This window comes from Phragmites australis, chromosome 5 (assembly GCF_958298935.1).
Source record: "Phragmites australis chromosome 5, lpPhrAust1.1, whole genome shotgun sequence".
NCBI classification, from domain to species: domain Eukaryota; kingdom Viridiplantae; phylum Streptophyta; class Magnoliopsida; order Poales; family Poaceae; genus Phragmites; species Phragmites australis.
This window is the reverse complement of record NC_084925.1, coordinates 41,331,344-41,339,402: the sequence shown is the minus strand read 5'-3', so window position 1 is coordinate 41,339,402 and position 8,059 is coordinate 41,331,344. Positions and strand designations below refer to the sequence as shown.

At 42.4% G+C, this 8,059-nt stretch overlaps 1 pseudogene; it reads right to left on the bottom strand.

Moving 5' to 3' along the window:
* Nucleotides 1–384: 384 nt before the first annotated feature.
* Nucleotides 385–4,695, bottom strand: LOC133917691 (uncharacterized protein At1g66480-like; annotated as a pseudogene).
* Nucleotides 4,696–8,059: the final 3,364 nt, after the last annotated feature.

The window sequence follows — 8,059 nt, the reverse complement described above, 5'->3', positions numbered from 1 at the left end:
ACAACATGCATGTTCTTCTGACTTTGGCCCATTGTATACAAGATGATAGGTTTAGGTTAGATCCTACTGCATGTGCAGGTTTACTGGTGATTGGTAGCAATATCTTTATCCAAACCCGGATGATCAGTGGAGATAAGAAATGCTTACGGTGCAGTAATGCACGACTTTGTGAAATGATACTCTGCATGTGCTGAGGAATGCAGTTGAGCAACACCTCCCAATAATTCTTCGACAGACAATCGACCAATTCAATTCAACGATCCATTATGCACTATAATCCCCATTTTTCATTCCAGAATCATGCAGGAACCGGATGGGATAATGCAGAGGATGCAGAGAACCAGATTGGAATCTCTAATCCGTGCAGAGATGTATGTATGGAGATGCACATGTGCCTCTTTCTAAGATGAAACTACCCAACAGCAACCAGAGTTGACTTTGACAAGTGGCTAACACAACGCATCATAGTGGGCTTACAATAAACCACCAATTAAGAGAAGACAGTATAAACGCACAGAGGTTCAAGAAGGCGGAAACATACTAATACGGTATCAGATCATTGGATCAAGGCGAATTGGAAGCCATCGGCAGCTTCTCATCTTCAAACCATAGTTTTTTTCACTTGAAAGAGCAACAAGAGAAGTATATCTCCCCCTGAAGATAAGTTTATAATTCCTTATCTCCTGGTCTTACAATCACCGAACCCGAACATGCTTTTGACAGTAAAAATGTGTTACTCACTGCATGGAAGTACAGGTCATGCTATTAGCTCATCTGGCAACTCCACGAACCTTGCTTTTTTCTGAAACATCAAAATGAAAACCAAATAATTGATGAGAAAAAAAATTGAACAATACAGCGCACAGTCATTTGCCTGAAGGCATCATCAACCATTTTTTTTTTTTTTTTTTTTTTTTTTGCGGAAACGGCATCATCAACAACTTCATTTTCATGTGAACATGAAAGGCTATTTTTGGATCCTTAGCGAGAAAATTTTCCACATACTTCCAAGCTGCAGATATTCAACTGTTCAAGCACAAACATGACAAAAGCAACTTCGTTTTCATTCTACACTTGTACTCTACTTTTTTGTCAAACGACTCCAGATGTTACTCAACAAATACTCCACTGCATCCAGCGCACTTGCGTTCGCTGTTCCCCGCAATGAGCGGAGAACAGCGGTTTTGCTTCCCACTTTTCTACACAAGTATGTCTAGTGCCCCACCGAGACAGGCTACATGGTCTCTGCAACGACAAGAAAACTGCATCTAACATGCTGCCATGTAACCTTGTTCGTGCTAGCGCGCGCGTTCATACTAGAGTAACCAATGCGCAAGCCAATCTTAAAAAATAAAAGAAGTCAAGAAATCAGCACTGACTGCTAAAAAAACTGACATCTTTGAATTCTCCATCGTAATTTTATGATTTTTGATAAACCAAATTAAGATGTGTCTTAGTTTATCTTGTGTGATTAGTGATTGATGTTGTGTGGCTTTTGTTGGTTAGCATATGTATGGTTATATATTATAATATTGATTTTGTCTAACCAAAATTTAAAAGAATTGGAGTTTGTATTGTTGTCTCGGTGCAGTAAGCTTATACTCATCGGATAGTCCGGTGTGAGGGTTTTTGATCTCACCGGATAAGTCTGGTGTGTGGCAGATGTGAGCATCGGAGTTTTTTTAGCGTAGAGGGAAAGGAAAATTCATTCACTGGAAGGTCCGGTGTGGGTGAGAGTGAGCACGAGGCTACTTTTTCTAGAGAAGGTTGAAAATGTGATGTCCGGTAAAATAGTCTCAATCGAATGGTTTGGTGTGTGCAATATTGAGCATCGGAGCTTTTTCAGCGTAGAGAAAAAATTGAAGGCGTTGGATGGTCCAGTGATGGACGTGTGAACATCAGAGAGTATCACCGAAGCTTTTCAATTCTAAGACAAATGTTGAAGTGTTCACTGGATTGTCAGGTGTTGGGATTTTGTGATCACCGGACTAATTTTTTTAGAGAGGAATGCAAATCGAGTTACAGTGGAGTTGTACTCACCGAATGGTCCGGTGTTGCACTGGTGTGAACGTCGAACCATCCGGTGTTCACATTTTTATTATGTCTGATCTTTTTTAACTTGATTTCGATTTGGACTAACATGTGATGATGTTATATGGTTCTGGAGATGCATATTTGCTGGTCTTATAGTGTGCAGGTGATGGATGCAACTTGACGATCGATTACGAGTGATCAGGGCTAGGCGGGGTGCTTGATGCCAGACGATCAAGGAGGCCATACGAAGTCAAGGATGATCCTAGCGGTACACGTGGAGGTCAAGTAAGGCAAAAGATAAAGGTTGATGAAAGCGACATGTTGACAAAGTCAAATAAAGGGGATGCTAGTGCAAGTGACAAGGCGGCCTGAGGGATCGGGAGCTGGAGAGACTTGCCGAAAGTCAAGATCGCAAGATGCAGGACACACGTCATCATCAGAGCGCTTACTTCATGTGGAAGCAAGTGGCGGTTAGTCACGCTTTGAGAAGCATGCTAGGGTTTCGCAGTTTGACCTCAAAACCATGGGAGGACTGGAGATCCATGTGGCATCATCACGAAGGTTACGTCGAGGCGAAGTTAAGTGAAGGCGTTACGGTCGTCCAATGGATGGAGGAGAAAATAGACCAAAATATCTCTAGTGATAAGTAGGAGTGTACTACAAGAGAGAGGTATTTTAGAAATAGTAAAGGAAACTTAGTGTTCAAGTTTTCTAGGCTATAAATAGAGAGGTATAACTGGTTAAAAATAGTCTCTTCTGAGTCATCCATATAAGAGATTTGTACTAGAGTTTTATAGGAGAGGAAGAAAAACGCTTAACCTATGTAATATGTGAGAGTTTTGAGAGATAAATATTTGTAATTCGTCTAAAATAGGACTGACCTATTTAAGTAATGAAGTTTATATTTTTTTTTTGCATATTTTTGAATATCCCTCATTCTAGTTTTTTTCTATTGGTTCCCTTGCAAGTTTGCAAGTTCTTGATGTTTTGTTGTTGATTTTTGTTTTTCTTTTTTAAGTGAAATTTTAATATCTTAGGAAGTTATTTTTCTTGATGCTAAAGACATATAATTTATATACATATGTATATATGATAGTCTTGAATTCTCTTGCTTCTAGACCATCATCTTGAAGAGTTTACTTGTCTGGTGATCTTTTCTCTGTTTCGTCTATTTTCAAAGTTACGAGTTTTTAGACACACAGACACATGAAATGATTTTGAATAAAATTTATGGTTTATATTCTATCTGTAGAGTTATATTGGTTTGAAACTTTCTATTTAGCTTTGTCTCTCTGGTTATTTTACTTTCGCTCAAGATTTAAGATACGTTGGGTGATTAAAAATAAAAAAAAATCATCTATTTTATAAGAAATTATTGAGCCGACTATTCATCCTCTCTGATCGTCAATCCCGATCCTACAATTTTTGTGTTGAGCATTACACCTAAGAGATGGAATGGATCGCAAATCACATCTTTTTGTCGCAACGTGCGAATATTACTGTGCGGGGTCGGTCTGGGAGGTCTACGTGCATCCATGGTCATGGATCATGATCTCTGCAGCATGGTACAATTGCTATGGTCTGTGTAACTATACAAATTTGGGGAAGAAAAAGGAATTCATTCCTGAGAGCAGAGAGCATGATGTGGTGGAGGCGGAGCGTCGAGGGGCCAACCTGCTGCACCTGCAATGCTCCTTGGCCAGGAGGAAAGAATTGGGCAAGGGGGAGAATGGGGAAGAAGAAAAGATATATCTATTATCTTAATCGGAACGGTGTCCTACAGCAAATAATCACAACTTTGTAACGTCCTCTACCAAATTTCCACTTTAAAGCTAAAACCACGTAGTCACAATGTTCACACAAAAATTGGCTTAAATGTATGTACATGAATTACCTCCTTCGTGCGGGGCAGCGTGGGCTACCGCTTCGGCATCTTCGCCGGAGTTGGCGGCGGCAGTATGAACCCGGCGCCCCACTCCGGCGTCTTTGCGAACCGCGGGCTCTGCAGTATGCCGAGCGGCCTCTCCGGGGTCACCCTAGCGCTGGCGTCGCCCATCGCCGTGTAGAGCTCCATGATCTTGATGGCCGCCTCGGCGGCGTCCTTGCTCTCCCCCATGAGCTTCTCCACCTACGCCCTCGGGAGCCGCACGGGCATCGCGCGGCCCACGACGCCGCCTGGTAGCGAGGAGGTGGGGGCGGAGGCGGAGGCATGTGCGGGGAGGGAGGAGAGGTCGGATGTGGATCGCTCATGCTCGGCGCACGAGCATGAGCGACTCAAGCCGCTCGCGGGCCCCGACGCGGAGGTTGCCCGACTAGGCGCGGCGCATGGTCCCCGTGACGGAGGCAGGGCGGCGCAGGAGTGCGACGAGGTAGTAGAGCCAGCCCCGGCGGAGCGGAGCGTCCGGGGCTAGCGGCCGCGCGCGGGCTCCCAGGAGCTTGACCTCCTCGAACTCGAGCAGCTGGAAGCCCGAGTGGTCCCGCAGCACGCCGGCCGCGGCCGCGGGGTCCCAGGAGCTTGACCTCCTCGAACTCGAGCAGCTGGAAGCCCGAGTGGTCCCGCAGCACGCCGGCCGCGGCCGCGGGGGGCTTGACGCGGAAGGACGTGCCGTCCAGCTGCATCACCTTGGCGCCCTTGTGCTTGGCCCCGATGCTATTCCCCATTGGTCAACCTCAGCCTCGACCTCGACTCCCCTCTACCTCTCTTCTCCTCTCCGGTGCGGTGCGGGTGCGGCGCCGCTGCCTTCTTGCGGGGTGAGGGTGTGCGCGGGACTAGGGAATTTTAAAAGGGGAGAGGGAAAAGGAGCGAGACGATGAAGGGGGGCGGGGGGAGTACTGTACTGTATTGGGCTCCAGAGAAGAGAGGAGAGGAGTGGAGATGTCCGAGATTGTATTATTTGTGAGGGAATTTAAGCATTTCTCTTTGTATTTTCCACTTTTTGATCAGATATAACAGAGATTGTTGTAGGGGCGACATGATTTGAGATGGTAAAGCTGCTAGTATTAGCAAGGTCTATCTTGCGACGCTTAACCAGACAGCCAAGGTGAATGGTAAATCTGAATATGGAATGCATTATTGGTGCTCAATGCATACCTAAACTACGAACACCAGATTTAATGGTATCTTTTTTTAACGGCAGGGTTAATTGCCCGTGCATTGGCACAGATAGCTTTATTAAACTGTGTTTTTACGCTCCTCGATTGCAAATTCATGTTTATATGATCAATTAATTAAACTCTTGTCTAATTTTTCTAATTATGTAACATTTAAGTCAAACATAATTGTATAGGTATGCATTCATCATATAAAGACATGAACCCGTTTACCACCACGTCCACAAGCTACCTAGGCAAATCTCAACTCTTGTTTTTTTGCATCATGCCTTGTTTATTCTTAGCTTTGTAGGTGTCCTTTGTCATCGTTATAGGTCACGGCTCTACCATATGTGACATGTGGTTGTGCTTTGCCCCGTAGTTTACCTGACACCACTGCCTCGTGGTGTGCAACAACAAAGTTATTGTTAGATATTTTAACATCTTAACAAATTAAGTCAAACAAGCTCCTCACCACCATGTGCCCACAACTGCAAGGTATGCGACCCAAGCCTAACCCAAGTGTCCTTCATATCCCTTATGGCCACCATAGATGTTCTTCAACTAAGTCTAGCTCAAGTGTCCTTGATATCCCTTATCCCCACCGTAGATCGCTCCTCAACCATCTACAACCTACAAATTATAGCTTTCCTCTTTGCTTATCTGACACCATAACCTTATGCTACGTGGCAACATTTTGTTGTGTGATTTTTAAATTTCCCAATGAATTCAGTTAAATATAGCTTCTCGCCCGTGAGATACGTGGCCAACTTATATAACATGCCCTATTGAGCCATAACTTTGTCGATGTCCCTTAGCCATTATTGAAGATTGTGGTTGTACCGTCTATAGACTGCTTCTTACCCCCATCGCACGCTTGACATCGCGACCTTAAGTTGCATGATCTAATCCGGATATAACAACGCACATATCTTTCCCTATTGATATGATCCTATGTCACATCTTGCTGATCTCTAGATTTGTTGATGTTCCTTTGTCACTGCTGGAGGTCATGGCTTATCATCTGCACTTTACATTTTGTGCCTTCCCTCATTGTATGTTTGATGTGGTGACATTGAGCTGCACGATGCATCTAAATTCTTATAGAAATCATGTTACTAACTTTATTTATTTTTTATTTTGATATTTTTTCAAGCCTGTATTTGATATGGATCCTTCTTCTTTTTTTTTATTTTAATCCAAATTCAATTATTATGAATTGTATTTTATACGAACTCTTTATTTAGATATTTTGCTACTGATCATGTTGTTCCATAATTTGGTATAAAAACAAAAGGAAAAATATGCACAATTTAGTTCGTCTATTGAATTTACAATATTGATCTGGTTAGAAAAAAAAAAGGCAAAAGTTTGTGCATAAGTTCTTAGGAATGCACTTTTTTGGATAATTTGCATTATATTTTTTCAACCTATTGATTTTCAAACTCGATGATGTGATGTTACAAAGAATTTGGTATCATGGTATTTGCAATGTAAAAACAAATTTATTGTATTCCTTCACAAATATTCTACCTTTAAATGCTTCTATATTAGTGCAATTAATTTTATTTGCAAGTTTGGTGAAAAGAAAGTCAGTACTAACCTTATGTGGTTATCTAAAATCGAGGAGGTACGGGTAATATCAACCATTAGAAATGGGAGTAGGATTGTGCATGTGGAAATGGGAGGACGAACGAAATCAACGAGAGGAATCTCAGCAGCTTAGCACTAGAAATCTGCCTGATCAGCGTGTCACTGTACCGCTGTAGCTATCGTGTACGCAGGTTGGAAGCTTGCAATGATTCCCAAAAGATTGTGGGGGCTGAATAAACTCTTTGACACTTTGACTTACCGTAAGAATCCTAAGCAAATTTTAACTTGAAGTGACCCAAATCGTTTTCCTGATTTATTGAGTTCGTCCTTGCGTTAACATGAACATTCAGCTATCGCTCTCGTAGTTGGAGTATTTTGGACTGTTGGGTCTTTGTACATGCGGTTTTTTTCTCTCCTTTGGAACGAGTGCGATATAAGACCATCTTTAACGGTTTACTTTCAGGGTCTAGAATCCCTTCACGACAGGATTTTTATTCCCTTCAGCGCTCTAACGGTTTCTCATTCATAGTTCCTGTCACGGAGGAATTCTCAGGGTCATTCCCTCCAGAACGGGATTCTCTCTCTTTTTCCTTCGTAATTCCCCTCGAAGAGAAGCTATTAGAGATATAAAAAAATAAAAGAAATAAGAATAAAGAAGAAAATCGGAAAGGGAATAAAATGAAGAGAACATAATTAGAGATGATCATAGATCTCTTGCTAGTTGCTACTCATGGTAATATGTGCCATCAGTCAATGCTCGTATGAATATGACGAGAGCCTGGAGGGGAGACCATCCCAGTAGGTAAATGGAACTTTGCGTTGGAGAGCGCATCAATCTTCTGCGCTGATCCAAAAGGCTTCTTGTGTCGGTAGCGAGCTAAAGCTAGTACACGATCTTGAGAACTCGCGGTATCAAATGTACGCTCTTTTTGTCCGTTTGTTTGGAACCAACCTACTTGTTATTGTGCCGATCCAATTTGGTTGGAATCTTCATGACTATGATGATCCGCAGAAGTGACTTTTTATTTTATGACACTAAATACGAGGATGACATTGATAGTTTTCAGTTAATCAGATGTGATCATCTTTTTCTCTACTCCATTGTTTGGTACAGCACTACAGCATGCCTATCAAATTATATACTCTTCAGGTTCCTACTCTTTGCCATGAGTTGATGAGCATGCATCAGGTAGTGACAAGACAAACTGACAATTAGGTGTACACATGTTTTGGTCTCTTCTGAATTCTGAATACATCATCCCATGAAAGTGAATCACTAACGGTGTGTTTGGTTCGAGAAGTCAATTGATCCTAGATGATCCATCGTGAGATCATCATGAAT